Source organism: Phaenicophaeus curvirostris, chromosome 5 (genome assembly GCF_032191515.1).
Source record: "Phaenicophaeus curvirostris isolate KB17595 chromosome 5, BPBGC_Pcur_1.0, whole genome shotgun sequence".
Taxonomy (NCBI): Eukaryota; Metazoa; Chordata; class Aves; order Cuculiformes; family Cuculidae; genus Phaenicophaeus; species Phaenicophaeus curvirostris.
The window spans coordinates 54,072,265-54,092,468 of NC_091396.1; the positions used below are offsets into that span (position 1 = coordinate 54,072,265).

Consider the following 20,204-nt stretch of genomic DNA (forward strand, 5'->3'; position numbering starts at 1 on the left):
TTATTTAAATGAAGAAGTATCCTTTGTGTGGTATTCTGCAACTGTGGTTGCCATTTCAGATTTCAGTTTAATCATGTAAGTATTAGAGGAAAAACACCTATACTTCTTACAAAGTGGAAAATTAGTTCTACGTGTATTATCTCAAATGCAGACTAAAGTAAGTATGTGTAGGAAAAAAGCTCTGATCTGATCTACTCTTAGTGTATCATTCTGTTTCATACTGATATCTCATCCATAAGCTTGAAGAAACTTTCATCCAGTTAAAATCTTTAAGTGGTACTTGGATTTTGTATGAGGTCTCAGCAGGCTGAGTAGCTAGAGACTTCTGCTGAGGAAAAGCAGTGCTGTCCAGAAACATAAACAGTGCATTTCTTCCCATGAGAGAGAAATATATAAGATTTTAAATGAGTTGTTTGATTTTTTCTGTTTTAAAGATCTAAGTCTTCAAAAAAGGTGATTTGTTTAACACTTGATTATATCTAATACCAGTATAAAAAAGAAATACACCTACCATCCCCAAAATATGTGCGTGTCTCTGCAAACACACTCAAGCAAAGTTCTGGAAGCTGTTGTGCAAACACAGAACTGTTTTATACACATTCTGTGGCATAGAATATTTTAGCTGGATTTGTGTTGTTTATCACCTGTATTTAAATATGAGCAGTCTCATACTGGATACAGTAGACAAACATTGCTTTTGAAATATAGTATGCGAGAAAATCCAGGAATATGATGTCATCAACAGAGGGATGAGTCTGTTCTCTTCAGGGAGGGGCAGAAAACCAGAAGCTAGTCTCATTCATACAGCAGAAGGAGGTTGGCTGTTCCCAGAGACGTGTTGCGCTCCACTCATTCGTACCTGCTCAGTGGTGAATTTGCAGTCAAGGTACTTGTTTCTGCTTCTCTTTAATATGAAATGCTCTCATTATTTAAATTCGTTACAGTTTGTTTCTTCTTGGAAACCGCTTCCTGAATTCCTAATACATCTCTGTTTCGGTAGCAAAAGAACTGATATTTATTAGTGTTCCAGGAACACAGAGGAGAGAAATAATTGTTGCTAATGTGATTTTATAACTTGTCAAGGTTTGCCGAGCTGTGGCATTTATGGAAAAATGCTTTATTTCAACATATCCTACGTATCAAAGACATAGGGATTTTCACCTGCCACAGATACAATCCAGTGTATGAGCTATTGGAGGGTAAAGACTATAATCACACCATGGACACAAAACTTTTCAACTCACAAAAAAAATAAGAGAGTGAAAGCAGCTTTGTTTCCAGTTGAGAAGTTACCTACAAAATGTTAGGGAGAAATGAGAGGCAATTCTTTTCTGTACATACTGATCATTTTCTCTCTGTTTATTATTATGATTGTAAACTTCGTGAGGCAGGAAATGTGTATCTGTGCATACCTTACACTGAAATCCTGTCTTGTCTGCACTCATTAAATGGCAAAGACTTAAACTTTAAAGCTTTTTCTGTTCAGAGAAGAAAAGTTTTTAATGACCTTTAGGCAACTTTATCAGCTTCTTTCTAAGATCCATATCCAAATTAAAAAATGCAGTAAGATCATGATTAATAGGATGCTGATAAAGACAAAGAAACATTTAGAATTAGGATTGTGATTAGGATCATATAACAAAAAGTACAAAGCTTGAAATATATGCTATACTCAGCCATTCATTTTCCATCACTCAGTAACCTAAGCAGCTCTCTTAACATAATAATAAAATAGCCATAAATGAAAGAGTTTAAATATTTTGACATTTGAATCCTTGCTTTAATACAGTGTATGTAATCTTACAGATTCTGTCTCCTAAGACTAGCGTATATTTTTAGCTTGAACATATTTTCTTTAAGAAGCTAGAAGACAGTTGTCTAGGGAAAAAATATTTTTACAGCAAAGTCTCTAAGACTGAAATATCAGGATAATGAGTAATATCAGTTATATGAATTTTATCTTGCTTGCAATTGTCTGACAATGTGCAATCATGAGGGAAAAAAAATGAAAAGAAACATCTTTGGACTTCAGGATCATTCATAGACTTCCAAATATCATAGAATCATAGAATAACCAGGTTGGAAGAGACCCACCGGATCATCAAGTCCAACCATTCCTATCAAACACTAAACCATGCCCCTTAGCATCTCGTCCACTCGTGGCTTAAACACCTCCAGGGAAGGTGACTCAACCACCTCCCTGGGAAGCCTGTTTCAGTACCCAATGACCCTTTCTGTGAGAAATTTTTTCCTAATGTCCAGCCTAAATCTCCCCTGGCAGAGCTTGAGGCCATTCCCTCTTGTCCTGCCCCTGTCACTTGGGAGAAGAGGCCAGCACCCTCCTTTCTACAACCTCCTTTCAGGTCGTTGTAGAGAGCAATAAAGTCTCCCCTCAGCCTCCTCTTCTCCAGGCTAAACAATCCCAGCTCTCTCAGCCGTTCCTCATAAGGCCTGTTCTCCAGGCCCTTCACCAGCTTTGTTGCTCTTCTCTGGACTCTCTCCAGAGCCTCAACATCCTTCTTGTGGTGAGGGGCCCAGAACTGAACACAGTATTCGAGGAGCGGTCTCACCAGTGCTGAGTAGAGGGAGGATAACCTCCCTGGACCTGCTGGTCACATCGTTTCTGATCCAAGCCAAGATGCCATTGGCCTTCTTGGCCACCTGGGCACACTGCTGGCTCATGTTCAGTCGCTGTCAACCAACACCCCCAGGTCCCTCTCCTCCAGGCAGCTTTCTAGCCAGACTTCTCCTAGTCTGTAGCACTGGTTGGACTAGATGATCCGGTGGGTCTCTTCCAACCTGGTTATTCTATGATTCTATGAAGTGCAGGAGCTGGCACTTGGCCTTGTTAAACCTCATGCCATTGTTGTCTTGTTTTAAGTGTGAATACTAAAAACACAATGAGAATGAATAAATATAAGTTAATAAAGACTTTAGAACAGCCAGAGTAGAGACGCTTCCAGAAAATCTTTGTCATGTTTTCCACTGGGCCCCATACATGCTAGAACAAGATTAACTGAGTTACTCAGAGTTATCTGAACATTTTGTACTGACAATACAACTGCTTTTCCTACCGAGTTAGAGCTTTCTGAGATAAGAATCTCATGATTTCACTGGAACACAGGCTTAAAAAATTGTCATAGCTATGTACTATTTGAAGCCTTTTCTCAGAAAACATGGAATTTGGGAGAATTTTAGCACATTCATTATAAAGACACTAAAATTCACTGCTTAACAATAATTAGTGCTTGATAGTCTATTTTTCATAGAAAGAAGGGGATAGTAAGCTCTTAGAAACCCAAATCCCACTGTTTCCAAAGTCACAGTAGGAAAAATCATATTGCAAGTCCAGGAAAAAATGTCAGATTAATACCAGAGCTTTGCTTTCAAGAGAAATTCCTTCCTAGTAAACAAGTCAATGACAAAAGTACACCAGAACTCATTAGCAATGCTAATCACTATAAAGTTAAAAAACCCTAAGAATAAATGCCATTTAGCTAAAACCTCCAATTTTCTGTAGAAGTTACATATAAGCCAGCCTTATTCTATTGTCATTCATGTTTTTTTAAAACTCTTAGTACTCCACATATGTGAGTTTCCCCTACCTTATCTAAAAGTGTATCTTCCTTCCTTCCTTCATTTAGCATACTTCAAATTTTCCACACATCAAGCTGAAAAGTTGTTCCTCTGTCTAGCTAATACGCAACTGTAAACAAACACATTGCTTTAAAGTGGAGACGAAAGCTTTCCTTAGCCAATGTTCTATAACTGGAATAACTCTTGATGTATGGGCAGCTACCAAAGAATCACACCCTACAGTACCGTCTTTGGGTCACAAACCCAGCAGTTGGCAGGCAGATGGCAGAACCAGCTTCCCCCTTCTCAGCATGAACACACGACCAGGGACAGAGGGAAGAGGGCATCTCTGTACCATGACAGCCCTGAGGTATGTAGCCACAACTGCAATGAGAAAACACAGAGGACTAGAGCATCCCAGCAACACTTCAAATTTGGACTGTGCAGGCTTCTGTCTTCACATAGATACATCATTTGCTTAGAAGTAATGCCAGTTCACTGGGGCTAAGCAACCCCGGACACAGTCCAACACCACCCTAAGAAGTTAAATTCTGAAGAACAGGCATAAATGGGATACAGACCAGAAAAAACAAGAAGCAAAGTTGCCTGCTGAAAGCATGCTACCTTCAGTCTCATAATAAGTAATCCAAAGCATTCAGACATTGTGGCAAAGCTGGTACATCAAACTTAAACAAAATGCTTCAGGACTCTTCATGTTCTCTGGAGTGAGGTATTCAACTTACTTTTACTGCTGTGCTGTATTTACCTCCCCTACACATTAACTCCAGAACTCAGTTCAGCAAGGTTGGGCTGGGTTTTGTGATCCCTGTAAATAAATCTAATCATTCAAGTTTGCAGACCAACTAGTGCGGAGCTTTGCATACCACGGCATGCAAGCGTGATGATAGTGATGTAAACCATGGCCAACTTCAGGCTATGGGTAATTTGCAGAGTATGGAGCTTACAAAATGCAGAAATCCATTTCTCCCACTCATGTTATCTGAGATTATCTATAATCTCCATGAAAAAAAAGAATGAACTCTGGTTAGAGGTCCAGGTCTTTTTTCATATTAACGGGATTTATACATGCATGCTGAGAGGCAGAAGTGATCATAGCTAGTTTTCCTCCTGCGATATTCCTACATTGGCAGAAGGCACTACCCTGAAAACATACTCTTAGGGACTTCCATGCCTGTGTTTCTGGAGGTACTCTGTCATTTTGCCATTGTTATGTGGTTTCCTATCAGCTGTCTGTCTAGCTGCTCTCTACAACTACCTGAAAGGGAGTTGTGGAGAGGAGGGAGCTGGCCTCTTCTCCCAGGTGACAGGGGACAGGATGAGAGGGAATGGCCTCAAGCTCTGCCAGGGGAGATTTAGGCTGGACATTAGGAAAAAATTCTTCACAGAAAGGGTCATTGGGCACTGGAACAGGCTGCCCAGGCAGGTGGTTGAGTCACCTTCCCTGGAGGTGTTTAAGGGATGGGCGGACAAGGCGTTGAGGGGCATGGTTTAGTGTTTGACAGGAATGGTTGGACTCGATGATCCTGTGGATCTTTTCCAACCTGGTGATTCTATGATTCTGTGATTCTATGATACTGCTCTGAAGTGTCATGGAACACTAAAGAAAAGCAGCAGGTTCCTCTCGAGAAGGGTGATGTGAGGATTCTGCCCACACACATGGAGTGAAAAAATAACCCAAGCCACTCTCCTGATGTGAAGGGTAAACTGCCTGTAGACAGTGGGCAGGCCAGTAAAGTGGAACTGTTTAATCAGGTCCCTGACAAATTTACAAAATGCAACTGTGAGTTCTTCTTAATTCAAAGGTGGGACTTGATCCTTAAATAAACAGAAAGACAGAAATATTGCAGCATATGTCAGTAGGTTTTAGCTCAGATCTGCTTACACTTCATCTCCTTCTCCAGAAGTCTTTCCCTATAACAAGCTATATTCCACACTTCCTGTCTTATATTCTGCTTAGATTATACCCTTCTTGAGGCAAAGCCTGTCTCTACGCTTGCAAGGCTTTTGCACATCGGTTAGCACCAAAGCCACTGGTTCATCAGAATTACACAGACAGTATGGCCGTATCTGCAGACCCACACTCTGAGCCTCGGCTGCTAGATCAGGGCAAACAGCACACCAAGTAAACAACCAGATGAAGGAAGATAAAAAGTGATACAATTAACCACACAGTCTAGACCCTCAGCTGGACTGAGTGTTCACAACATCCACGACAGCAGAGTAATGACTGTTTATAGCAGATGAGGTCTTACAGATCTATTAGCAAAGATGACTTATTTGCTCACCAGTAAACTACTTAAAAATCATGATAGCATAGCCACATCCTTTTTCTGGTTTATTTTTCCAGAGGGAAAGGTCTGTGAAAGGCTAATTTCCTTACCTGTGAAATCAAGATACAAGAAAGAAATCTATGCGGTAGATGTTCCTTTAACTATCACAACAGGTAAACTTTCCTGTGGGACACAAAATACTCTATAAGTCAAATTTTTGCCCCTGGAACTGTACAACTCGAGCTCAATGCTGAACTTCAGCCAATGAATCTTACAACCAGTTTAGTGTCATCAGGTTATATATTCTAACAGTCTTATCTCAGTCTGTGATAGCTCATGGATAAATCCATAAATAAAGAAATCCATTTCTTATTTCTTTATTTCTTTGGACTGAATCATCTAAATCAAACTCTCCAGACATTGTGTCTGTAGTCTGGAGAGCCCTCCCACATGTTCCTCATGCAGAATCCTGCTTTATGTGCTCAAGATCAGATCGCATATGGTTGTTCTCCTTGACATCACCCAGAAAGGTTTGCTGTGCCTTGCCCTTCCTGCACTGAACATTGAAAACAAATTACTTTATCGCAGCGTAAACAGAAAACCAGCAAACTTTGTGGCACTAAAGATGACTAGGAAGTGTTTTCTTTATGTAAATTCTCTCTCTATACATACATAGACATATAGAGAGACAAACACACATATACACCTATACAGACTAGCACAGACAGAGATTTATTAGCATCTTGTCAGGGAAGTGAGATACATGTTCCTCTGCATAATCATGTTATCCATGCATCCTTGTGCGACCCATAGCTATAGGACAATCCTACAAGGAACCTCCACCATCTTCTTTCCATATTTTCACTTTATACAAAAAGATAAAAAAATATTTTCACCAGGCATTGATGATGTGTCTATCTATTATGATCAAGACCGTTGTGTTTGTTTACTTCTTCTTCTTTGTAAGGATCTTTTCTTCTAGTTAATGCCAAAATTTTCAATTCATGAGAATCTGGGACTCTCTCTCATGGGCAGGTATACAAGCAAAAGCATTTATCTTCTCACAAACCTTTATTCTGTATAGAGATATATTAACAAAGTCAAGTAACAAAGAAGATGGACTAGTGGTTTATAAGAACAAGGGCAATGGTTGAAAACTTAAGAACTTTCTAAATGGTTTTACTTTGTGAGTTGCAAGTTCATTTTCAAAGTTTTACTATTTCTACATGGTTAAAGTAGTTATAATGAGTCAGTTATGAATGCCATTCATGAACAGCTGTAATACTGTTCACGGATGTATTAATTTATAACATACACATTTTTTTACAAGCAGCATGTACAGGCATGTTGCCCAAGACAACTGTATGTCTTCACCTTTTACTTGTGTCATTACTTTGAAAAACTTTTTTTTCCATTAAAAGAGTCCCTTATAGCCAAGAAATTCCAGCAAGCCGTATAGCCAAAAAGTACGTTTCCCAGAAGCTGAAGGAAGTAGAAGTAACAAAGTGGATTCAGTTTTGTGTAGGTGTTTCCTGTGATGTTTTGGAGACATAACTCTGACAACATAAGAGGACAGCAATTCATTTTCTTCCACAATAGACAGAGTCTACAAACTGGCATTTGAATCGGATTACAGCTGAAAACTGTGCAGTATGAGACATCTGGAATTTCATTCTGCTACACTTCGCATTGTGTATCATTACTGACAAGTTTACTGTATAAGTAGTTTCCACTGCAGATTTGTGTCTGTTTCTTAAAAAGGATTAAATGGAACATATTCATAGGTTTGAACTTAGGATACATGGATTCTGGTCAAATAACTTTTAAAAAAACCCAAACAAATGTTTGACTTTAAATACAAGAATCAAACCATTTCAAGTCCTGAACTATTTTGAAGTTAGGTGAAATAAGGATCCAAACTATGTAAACTCTCTAGGTTTTATAACATTTTAAATGAAAATCCCAGATAAAACTCTCATAACTTTGGTATATATATATGACTTGGGCAGCAATTCTTATTCAGTATTTGGTTTGGAACCCTTTTCACTCTCAGGAAATTAAAGCCTTTTTTTTTTCCTTCTTTTCTTCTTTCCATCATTCCTTCCTTGCTAACAGCACCATTTCTCCTCTGCTTGTGTTCCTTAGCAGCATTATTTTCTCTTCCCAAATTCACATCCACTCATTTCCTCTTCACTTGTTCATGCCCTGACATCCTGCCACAAGCCTTTGCTGCCTATGCATGAAACTGTCTCATGCAATACAGCAGTGCTTTAAGTTCTACAGAGGATGAAAAAGTGATGGTACACAAGTTCAAAGGTGACGTGATTAACTTAAATTAGAATAGTTTTCAAAATTAACACAGCTGGTCAGAAGACAATATTTCTGTTTCACCAGTTGGGAAGGGCAGGAGGAAGAAGTGAAATTCACACCTGGAATTAAAGATTCTGGACATTTTTAATGAAAGCAAGAAACTCAAACACAGAAGGCATGCACACACACACAGGGGAAATCTGCCTGGGAACAGGTAGCACAGGTAAGGGATTTCTCCTTCTTAAGCAAGTGCTTGGGAGCTGTAGTGAGTGCAGATCTTCCATTTTCTCTTTTCTGGATCTGCTCCACTTTGTGAAGATAATAAACTGTTTATTTGGCCAGTGAGAGAAAGATGGAATCAGGGTCTCCTGCTAAGCAGTTAGCAGTCAGTATGTCGCCTCCTCTGTTCAAGATTAGAGGTGGCATCTTTAAAATCTTTCCCTGTAAATTCCTCAAATCATTTGTGAAAAATCTTTCTATAAAAATAAGTTCCTCCAGAAGCTTTCTGTTTTGATAGTCATTTTACTAGGAAAATTTCCCTCCTCCAACATTCCATAAAATATCTCCTGTATAGCTGTAGTAATACGGGAGTGTGAGGTACTAGAAATTGTCACCCATTAACTGTTACCACTGTGCAGGCAGGAAATGACTGTGGCCCTTATTCTTGTAAACCACTAGTCCATCTTCTTTATTACTTGACTTTGTTAATTACTTTAAATCTCAGCACAGAATGAAGGCTTGGGAGAAGATAACTGGTTTTGCCTGCGTATCTGCCCATGAGGGATAGTCATGCGAGAGAGCCACCTCGTGAAAACCCAAAACCATGTGACTACTTAATCTTTGAAGGATCTTTGGTTTTCATTAGCTTTGGATACAATAATTCTTTGAAGGAGCTGTGGCATACACTAAGGGAGTCTGTCTCACTGACTAAATTCTTACCTTGGTTTTGAATTTGTCAGCTCTGACATTATGGAAAGAGCAGATAGACATATCTTCTCGGTGAACACCGGTGCTCAGAACCCATGTATACAGGTTGAAAAACAAATGGTCTGCACCAGATTCCAGCAAGGCTCTGACATCTCATGTAGTAACAAAGGCATGACAACAAATTAACACACAATTTAATTTCAGAATACTGGCAAAGCATGAAAAAGCAAAACCAAAATTGTAATCCAGACATTGACTATCATACATTGGCGCTGTAAATCACACCACATCTTAGCTGGCAAAGTGTCCTGAAGCTTCCAGACCTCTCAGGGTTGAAAGCAACATGGATGGCTCTACAACTTAGTTAATCATTGAATCTCCAATAGCACCTATTTGAATACTTACTTCTTCCAATAGAAATACAGTGTATTCCTACTTAAGAATTGTTGTCACTAGAGTTCCTGTGGGTTTTCAGCAGAAAAACACATTGCATTTGAATGTACATACAATTTTATCTGCTGTGACTGTTGAGGTAATTGCAGTGCAGTTTAAAGTTCACTATACTTCCTCATGCACACACATCCCAGTTCCAATATGTACATCTGATTTTGAGCTTTCCTCTGCAATGTACAGACTGGTGATTTTTAACCACTATGTCTGAAAACTGACCTCTTTTCAATTGCAAATGCTTTGTGTACTGGCTAAGTCAGGAGCAGGGATGTAAAAATAATACGAAATGACTGTCCCAGCTGCTCAAGCAAGAGCGAAGCAGGACATGTTTGGCCTAGGAAAGGCAAGACAAAATGGCTTTCTGTAGGTTATGTTTTAACAAGTTAAGCTCGTTCCAGACTAGACTCCTCCTTGAGAAGCCAACTCACCAGTGCTTGCACTGCCACACTCTGCTTTTAGGGGTTCTTAAGAGAGTATGAAAATTTAAGAAAACAATGAAACCAAAACAAACCTCCATCAATTCTTGTAGTGAAGACAACTTGCTCTTCAGACAATGAGTAGCATGTCATGTTTGTATTGCCGTCCACAACAAAAATCAATGATGCTGGGGATCATCCAGTGGGACAGCCCATGAGAAAAGACAGGCTTTCAGGAGGATGACATGCGAGTTTATGGTTTAATGTAGCTTTTCAGATAAGTCTATAGCTTAAGGAGCATCTTAAGGAGCCCGTGTGATAGAGGTGCCAACTTGAACAACCTAAATGAATATCATCTCCTCTGAGTTCTGCCTGTTTGAAATTACAGCTCTAATTTCAACTGACCATTATACAGTTAATCATTGTTTCAAGCCTATTCTGTTGTCAGAGCCCAATGTGCTGTTTGAAAACTGCACCATTACCCAGTGAAGCGTTCCATACATCCCTTTGGTGAAAGGCATTAAGAGAACACAAGGCATTATTACTAATTTATATAGAGGACAGATTCTGCCTGCAATGCCCTCTGCACTAAGGACTCCTCTGCTTGCACAGAGACATGAGCATGTGTCTCAACAATTGAAAAAGTAATAGTGACTGAACATTTCTGGCTGCTGGTGGGGATGTGTATTTGTAGTTGCAAATACACTTTGCAGGCATAGTATAACAGTTTAGAACATTTTTTTATGTTTCTGGAAAATGTGATAGAGCCCTTATCAACTCCAGAGTAAAATAATTAGTTACCCGTATGGTAAGAAATGATAAAAACAGGAGCTGTAAAAGAAACAGCTTTGGAATAGTAAGCAGTCAGCCACACATTGTGAGCTTCCAATCTATGCTATTGGAGACAGTCAGGCTTATCTCTAAAGCCATACTTATGAAAGCTGGTGGTGAAAATGCTGCATTATTGCAAATACCCATGACAGCAGTGGAAACATGGTAGGGATTGGAAGCACTGGAGATGGAAATTACTGCTTTTTTTCTAAACGGCTGTTAGAATGTTCTCAAGGCACTGTAAGTGAAGTGCTTTCAGGGCACAGAGCCAGTTCATTTGAAAACTGTATTTCTCCATTAAGTATTTAATGTGCAAAGGGGAGAAATATTGGCAAATACTATTTGGAGATTAGATCGTCACATTCTGTGTAGTCATGAGAACATAGCGCTGCTACTCATGAAAAGGAGCAGTATTTCTGTTGCTGAGAGAAAGGAGTGGCTAGACTGAGCTGACAACTTCCAGTGGAGGACATCCATGTGCGTATCAGTGAGGGATGCTTAAGTGGAGGTTTGTGCACTGCTGAACATCTCTTCTGTGCCTCCAGTAGTGCAACGTGAATAAAAAAGCATCAGTTGCCATATCTGCTTTGGGAACAGAAGTTCTTCAGGACTTACAATTGCTTACTCTTATTATTCCACCTCTGTTGCTCTATTAATAGTGTCCAATACATTCTGTGAGATATTCCTGTTGTTCTCTATAATGAAGAGATAAAGTAATTTACCTCTCATGCTTCACCAGTGCTCTTCTATCTTTCATACTGTGGTTAACCCTGGAGCTATTTAATTAGCTGAACTCCAAAACCAGTCCTGAGAACCAGCTCACCTCATAAAACTGTCCCCTGCCAGATGAAAATGCATTTATTTCTTTTCCAATTTAGCTGTTTTCAGCATTCTAGTTGCAGTAGTTCTGGTATATCTGGGTTTCAGGAAAGGTTATTTTCTAAAGCAGGAAATTCTTACTTCAACAAAGAAATATAATCTAGCACAAGCTACTTTTGATAAAATCAATAGTATTTTATTTCTTCATCAGTACCTTAGCTTCTGGCTGGACTCAGGGTATTGTCTTCCATTTGATAAACACATTGATCTGTTTGATACTATCAGACCTGCTGTTTCACATGACGTTTGACTCCTGCAGTGAATAGAAACATGTCTCACAACACTAGTGTATTAAGCTATTTGACTTTTTCAGTGGTGATGGAGTACAGCAATCCCTTGTCCTATAATCCTACAACAGAGAATTCCTGTGGTGCCTACTGAGCTTGGGGGAGGGGATACAACCTCCTCTAACCCTACTCCAACCTGATAAATCTGCATGTTGCACCATAAAATTCAGGAAGTTTATGGTCTTCTATTTTTCCTGCTACTTCAGTTAAACTGTACGAGGTGCGATCACTCAGCTCTGCAGACAGACACCATGAGTGCTGCAGGAGGGTTAAGAAAGTTGCAAGATGTCATCCCTGGGACAACTTTTAGGCTTTCCTAGCGGTCGCTGCCAATCAAAAGGCAGGCCTGTTTGTCTTCTGGTGCTAAAGTATGTTATTCTCACTCCAAGCAGTGCTTTCACTGCCTCTCTCCCTGTACAAACGTGCAGTTCAGCTCACTCCCACTGATTGCTATTTGCAAAACTGTGCAATGGGGGAGATGTTATCAAGCTAGGCAGTAAGACAGCAAAGCACAGGAATAAATTATGTTAATAGACAAAAATTTTCTCAACAACAAATCCAATGCTTAGCGCAAATCATGCAAGGATGAAAAATGTGAGCATAACACTATCTGATCATTGTCCCTGGTGTCAGGAGACCTTTTAGCTAATGATATAAACTAGTGAGCTTTGCAAGTCTAAGCAAATGAAACTAAGCTTTGGGTTTATTTCCACCATACTACAAACCAAGTGTATAGTCCAACATTACATATTTCTGCCTAGCAATAATCAGGGGCCCACATAGTGCTGTTTCCATCAGGCACATTTCCCTTCTCCTCCACCTGTATGACCTTCAAACTTGCAAGGGCCCTTAATCTACATCTGCCATCTTCTCTCTATTTTCCTGAGCATGTCCTCTGTCTGTGCCTTTGGGAAAGGGAGCCACTCCACCTGAAAGCTGGTCTGAGTGGGAATCTTAAACCAGTGCAATTGGGCATGTGTCCTATAACTGACATTTATAATATTTTATTTTATTTTATTTTATTTTATTTTATTTTATTTTATTTTATTTTATTTTATTATAAAAAGTAAACAGTGAACTAGCAGGATTCCCACTTATGCTATTGCATTAAGCTCATGCTTGCCCTCAAAGACACAAAAGAACTTGAGAAAAGGAAGGGGAAAGCTTGATGCCACTTACAAAGTTTGACTCACTACCCCATACCTTACCAAGAATAAAACACAAAACATCATTTTGGACCACATATGAAGATCAAGTCAACAAAACCCAAAAGAATAGAAATTAGACATGGCGTCAAATGGACCCTAAGTTTAACAATATGCTCAGAGCCTTCTGAAACCAAATGCTGCCAACAAAGCCCAAGACACTACTGTGTGAAACTATGCTGACCCAATATCACATACATGGGAAAATACAAAGCACTGATAAGACACAGTGTCAAAAGTGATGAACACATGTACAGGCACGATAGGACTCACCTTATCTCTGAAAAAGCAGCCATGGTCTGTGGGTGTCCTAGCCTAAACATGAACCCTAAGCACATGCTAAGTTTTGGACCATGATGATCAGCCATGGTTCCCATGAAAAAGTTCTCAAGGGTGAGAACTCATTTGGGTGACTGTTCTTCACTGCTGCAGTGCTCTTGCGGTCTCACTCCTACTGCAGCTCCTAGATTTCTCTCTCTCCTGACCCTAACCCTAATGTAAATGCTAATTTCTCACTGAGCTTTGGACAATAAGCACTCATGGTTAACCTTACCTATTCTCATAGGAAGGAATACCAAAGAGAACAGAAATACCCTGTCAGCCTTGCAGAGTGAGATTATTGTCAATTTTCTCCAGGTTAAATATTTTCCTTCTCAACACGTCAACACATTTTGAGCAAACACACTTCAATACACGCAGAAAAAGTACAGATTCTACTGTGGCTTCAATGCATTGTGTAAGAGTAACATGTCTTGCTGTGACAGAATTAGAAAGTTACTGTTTTGGTTCAGGGAGATACAAAGCTACTCAGGAGTCCTGACATCAGGTTCTGGAGCAGCCACGTTAAAGGGGGTAGGAGTGGGGGATAGGGGTCAGTCCATGAAAAATAAGCTCCTAAAAATTAAAGATTAGAGAATCCTGAGAACAGCAGCAAGTAATTCAGTAGTCAGGAAGAGAGAGAGGAATTGCTGTGAGACTAACACTATAAACCTCGTAATTGATATTTTCCAAAGATGGAAAAATCAGATACATATCCCTGCTTCAATAATAAATATTATTTATTTTGTATTTATTTTGTATTTTATTTGGTATTTATTTTGTATTTTGCATTTGAAATAGCTTCATCAAGAGAAATAGTCTCAATTGACATTATTTGATAGCCTTCTGTTCTCTTAGTATACAGGCATGTAGATCACCTGACTTCAAGACTTTGTTCCAAGTTATATGAGCAGAGATTTGGAAACAGGTCTCTCACTTGTCCAAGGACTACAAAAGGTGAAAAAATTAGGCTTACACTTGATTAACACTTAAGAGCATCATATACTTCATTCTTTTGTAGACATATACCATGTTGGTTGAGAAAGCTGAGGATGAAGAAAAAAATAACTTAGTAGATCAGAACACCTTAAACATTCTCAGAGGTGTTTGAGCAGCAGAAATTGAAGTGTGTGCTGAGAGACAGAGGAATGCAATAATATTCTCTGTTTTCAGAGTAGTTTGATAGTTTCTGAATTCATCTTCTTTCTCTGCTCATGAACTACAATGGTAAAAGCTGCTGAACAAGTACATGAAGTTCTAGTGCATTTACTAATCCACTGTGTACAAAGGGAAGGGAAAAGCTGCACACCGTTAACATAATAGAGAACTCCAGAAAAAAAATGTTAAACCTGTTAATCAGGTCTAAATTTAACTTAGGGGGTTGTTGAGCACACTGTTATATAAAGGTCTTGCATGTATCAAATTTTCAGTTCTTGATAGCTCCACAGCTGCAGACTTAATTTGCTTTTATTCCCAAATCCTTTCAAATATTAGCAGAAGTTTATTGCGAAAAAACAGCTGAGGGATTTACCCTTGTATTTCATTCCTTTGTTCAAACTGCACCTTGCTATGATATTCCTGAGAACAACCCTAGTACAGTATTAAAGGGGTTTGACATTTTTTATTAATTATCTGATTATACCTTTCCTTTTTAATTTGGTGAAGTTTTGATACAGCCTTTCTCTGCAAGAGGAATTTCATCACCCCGTGTTATCACCAAAGACAGTGCTTTTCTAGGATACTTTCCGAAATCCGGATCTATGAAAAGTTTCCATACAAGAGGAATTACACAGCTTCCAAAGAACAGCTAAGTGAACTAACAAATGCAACAAAACCACAACTAAATCTTTAGGGCAGTTTCTTTTAAGAAGTGCCCAATAGGTGTGCCCAGGATCTCCATCTAGCCCTTGTGCTCAACACTGACTGGGTCTAAGTCCTGCAGCCTCATAACAGCTCATCTAATAAGTTTGCACAGGTAAAAGGTTTCTGGGAGACTGAATCTACTCACATCTGCAAATTACTCTCTGTAAAATTACTTCTAATGAACAATACAATAATACATAGCATTTATAAATATTGCAATAGGAACAACAGATGATCAGAGCTGTATGGCATTATATTTCTGACTAAATGTGCTTCTTCTTTCTTCCATACTTCGGAGAAGGAAGAGGAAACATTTCTACAAGGAAAGCTGTTAATTTAAAAAGGTATTTCTTGTTGAACACTTCCAGCTTCTGTTGCCTTTGAGATAGCTGTGGAAGGCTTAAGTATGAATGTGCTTTAAGTCATCTTTGGGGAATACAGAGTTCTCTGGAATGAGGAAGGTGTTTTGAATATTCAGATTTTTTTAAAAGGTCAGAAAGTCAGCAAAAAGGATTATATGGAAGCAGGTTTGGATTTTTTCCTGTTATTTTACCCATAAATAATAACTTTTGTCAGAAGAAATGCAAAGGAGTAAAACCAAAAACCCTTGCCTCTAGCTTATCTGCTTTAGCTGTTGCCAAGGTAGCACAGAGCTTTACACAGCATTCCTGTTTCCCCAAAAGAAGCAGGAATTTTCCTTAAAAACAGAAATAAGCCAAGATCCAATACAGTGAGTGCTACCTCAGATTCTTGTTCATTTCAAAGATGGACCTAAGCCTCCTTCATCCTATTTTTCAAATACTTCAAAATCAGAAAATTATATTTTAACTGATTTTTCTGGAAGAAATCAACAGCTTCTCCTTTTGAGTTCTTAAAATCTGGTCAGTTTTAACAAACTAATTCCCAGGAGAATCTTTGCATTATCTTCCTTTGCTATAATTCTTCATTTCATTTTATAGCTATAATGCTCTATTTTATAGTTCCTTTAATGCTCTATTAGGCCTAAAGATTTTCTAGTTTCACAGCAGAATTATGCCCTCCACCATCTAATCTTAGTGCTAACATCAAGGGGCAAAGGAGCTCCAGTAGTGTCTGAGGATGCTTCAGAAGCTCCAAGGTATCTTGCTTGTCTCCAGAAGACCCTATCTAAGTTCCTGTATCATACACCATCCCCATGCAGACATCCCACATGCCCTGTACTTTCCAAAACACTCATACTCAAGCATGGGTTGTGTCCCAAACACCTGGATGCTGCTGTCCCTTAAAATCATAGATATTTTATTATCTCCTTTGTACACACTGAATACAGTCCATAAGGATTTGTCTTGAAAAGAGAGGCAGAACTCCCTATTCCTATGCCTGACCAACCTGTTGATGAATGTAGATTTCTATTTTAAATTCTTATTCCTCCTTCGTGCTTTGCTGACTTAATGCCTCTGCTCAAGTCTTCCAAGTATCCCTCTTTCTAGGCTTTTCTTTCTTTTCTAGCCACCTAAAGAGAAAGCTGAAACAACATCAAGATTATAAGGGATAAATGGAACAGTATATATGTGTTGAAACATGATTCCAATAGCCCTCTGCATCACACCATTGCCTAGACGCAGAAGACTAACTCAGCATGTTTCAGTCACTGATGCTGGCCTCTCAACTCCTGGCTGCACAGACACCGCTCTCCTGACACTCAGGCTGCCTTCTGCTTCCCATTGTAAACTCTAAATAATACAAAACAAATTTTCTCCAGTTCATTCTGTGATTTGGACAAGTCAATTTTGTGTCCCAATATTTGAAAACAAAATTACTTTAGCGAAAACCAGTTCCCACAGTGGTTTCACCAGAATATCCATAATTTCCTAAAGAAATTTGGTGAGCCTGGGTACCTCAGTGAGCTAGGAAACTCCAGTAAGCTAGGGCAGTTGTTGCTGAAAATCAGCTTTTGTTTCTTGCCTTTAATCCAGCTGCAAGTTTCATTTACTAGCACTCTCAGTACACATTAAGGAATTTAGGATAATCTAGGTTGGAAAGGACCTCAGAATGTCTCCAGTCCAAACTGCTGCTCAAAGTTGGGTCAGCTGTGAAATCAGGCCATGCTACTCTGGGCTTTATCCAGCTGGGTCTTTAAAACTCCTGAGGCTGACAAGGCTGAATGATTTAGTGTCTGGGGAAACTTGAAGATCCTGCTTATTTGATCCTGGAACAGCACCTAATGTTAAAAATAATTATTTCTTGATTGAAATGAAATATAATTATTGTACTAAAACTGCCCTTTCAGAATGGCAGCAGCAAAATCAAGCTTTGGTGACATTTTCATGCTTTTTGAGTGCATTGTTTATAGATAAGTTTCTAAAATATTGACGGCATCAAGTCAGAGGTCAAACATGGACTATGACTCAAACATCATCACCAAATCTGGATTAAATCAAAACTGTGTTCATAATGAGATTGGCCCTTTTCTGTATACAAATATCTTGTGATCAGTACTTCTCTCTGATCCAGTTTGTATTTTTCTTCTCCTACCAGCTCTCACAGCAGTCCAGCTGTTCTTTTCTTCTCCATCTCAGTTATAATTATTTTACACATAGACAATACCTTTTGTCAGAATCATCGTAGTTATTGAATGGGACATAATTAAATATAAATACAAATACAAATATAAATGTAATTGAAAGATAACATCCTGAGCTATCTGGGGATAAAATGTATGGGATTTTTTTTTAAGTACAGTGTAACACTAGAGAGTCTAATGTGGGCATATTCAAGATTTCCACTTGGAAAAAAATATGTTATGAAAGTGCTTCATTGCACTTGATTGGGCTTGTGCTTTTTCCACATTTTCCTTAGTTAATTGCAATAGACAATCTACTGGAATAATAATATATATATATTATATATATATATACTATATACTATATATATATACTATATATATATTTTTTATATATATATATATATATATATATAATCTCTACTGAGATTATAAAATTTTCTGTTCTAGGTGAAGTGAAGAGGGTGGTTAGCAAGACGGTAGCATTAAATTTCCAGAGGGCAGACTTTGATCTCTTCAGCAGGCTGGTTGGTGAAGTCTCATGGGAGACAGTACTCAAGGGCAAGGGAGCCCAGGAGGGCTGGGAGCTCTTCAAAGGGGTGGTCCTAGCAGCCCAGGAGAAAGCCATCCCCGTGGTCCGGAAAAAAAGCCGGCAGGGGAGAAAGCCAGCTTGGTTGAATAGAGAGATCTTGAGGGATATCAAGAAGAAAAGAAATGTTTATGGCCTCTGGAAGAAGGGACAGGCCTCTTGGGTGGACTACAGGAGGGAAGTAAGATTGTGTAGAGAAAAAATCAGAAGGGCTAAGGCTCAGCTAGAAATTGGATTGGCCAAGTCAGTGAAAGATAACAAAAAATCTTTCTACAAATATATAAATAATAAAAGGCGGACTAGGGAGACCATACAGTCCCTATTGGACACAGAAGGGACAACAGTAACAGGGGATGAGGAAAAGGCTGAGGTACTTAATGCCTTCTTTGCCTCAGTCTTTAGTCGTAAGGAGGGTCGTTCCGTCTGTGTACAAACCCAGGAGCTAGAGGAGCATAATGAGGCTCCCATGATCCAAGAGGACGTGGTCAGAGACTTGCTAGCCCGACTGGACAGCCACAAGTCAATGGGGCCAGACGGGATTCACCCTAGGGTACTGAAGGAGCTGGCGGATGTGCTGGCCAAACCCCTTTCCATCATCTTCCAACAGCCCTGGAAGACTGGGGAAGTCCCACTGGACTGGAGGCTGGCTGATGTTGTGCCCATCTACAAAAAGGGCTGCAGGGAGGACCCAGGAAACTACAGGCCTGTCAGTCTGACCTCAGTGCCAGGGAAAGTCATGGAGCAGGTGATCTTGAGTGCTATCATGAAGCACATGCAAGAGAACTGGGTGATCAGGCCCAGTCAACACGGGTTCACAAAAGGCAGGTCTTGCCAGACTAACCTGATCGCCTTCTATGACAAAGTGACCCGGCTACTGGATGAGGGAAAGGCTATGGATGTGGTCTTCCTGGACTTCAGCAAAGCCTTTGACACAGTTTCTCACAGCGTTCTGCTTGAGAAACTGTCATCCTCTGGCCTGGACAGGCGCACACTCTCCTGGGTGGAAAACTGGTTGGATGGCCGGGCCCAGAGAGTGGTGGTAAATGGTGTGAAATCCAGCTGGAGGCCAGTGACAAGTGGGGTTCCCCAGGGCTCAGTGCTGGGTCCAGCCCTGTTCAATGTCTTCATCAATGATCTGGATGAAGGCATCGAGTGCACCCTTAGCAAGTTTGCGGACGACACTAAGCTAGGTGGAAGTGTCGATCTGCTGGAGGGTTGGGAGGCTCTGCAAAGGGATCTGAACAGGCTGGACCGCTGGGCAGAGTCCAATGGCATGAGGTTTAACAAGGCCAAATGCCGGGTCCTGCACTTGGGGCAAAACAACCCTATGCAGTGCTACAGACTGGGAGAAGTCTGTCTAGAAAGCTGCCTGGCGGAGAGGGACCTGGGTGTGTTGGTTGACAGCCGACTGAATATGAGCCAGCAGTGTGCCCAGGTGGCCAAGAAGGCCAATGGCATCTTGGCTTGTATCAGAAACGGCGTGACCAGCAGGTCCAGGGAGGTTATCCTCCCTCTCTACTCGGCACTGGTGAGACCGCTCCTCGAATACTGTGTTCAGTTCTGGGCCCCTCACCACAAGAAGGATGTTGAGGCTCTGGAGAGAGTCCAGAGAAGAGCAACAAAGCTGGTGAAAGGGCTGGAGAACAGGCCTTATGAGGAGCGGCTGAGAGAGCTGGGGTTGTTTAGCCTGGAGAAGAGGAGGCTGAGGGGTGACCTCATT

General features: G+C 40.0%; 1 protein-coding gene across 7 annotated transcripts in view; it reads left to right on the forward strand.

Moving 5' to 3' along the window:
* The first annotated feature begins 778 nt into the window (after nucleotides 1-778).
* BDKRB2 (bradykinin receptor B2) overlaps nucleotides 779-20,204 on the forward strand; it is a 37,761-nt gene continuing 18,335 nt past the window's right edge. Inside the window, exons 1-4 of one of the 7 annotated variants that reach the window (XM_069858762.1) lie at nucleotides 791-886; nucleotides 3,645-4,306; nucleotides 15,156-15,465; nucleotides 15,655-15,697. The gene's annotated coding sequence lies outside the window, so the exon portion shown is untranslated. Of the gene's footprint in view, nucleotides 887-3,644; nucleotides 4,307-15,155; nucleotides 15,466-15,488; nucleotides 15,698-20,204 lie in introns of those variants that run through there. The other 6 variants (XM_069858763.1, XM_069858764.1, XM_069858765.1 and 3 more) reach the window with 6 other exon arrangements.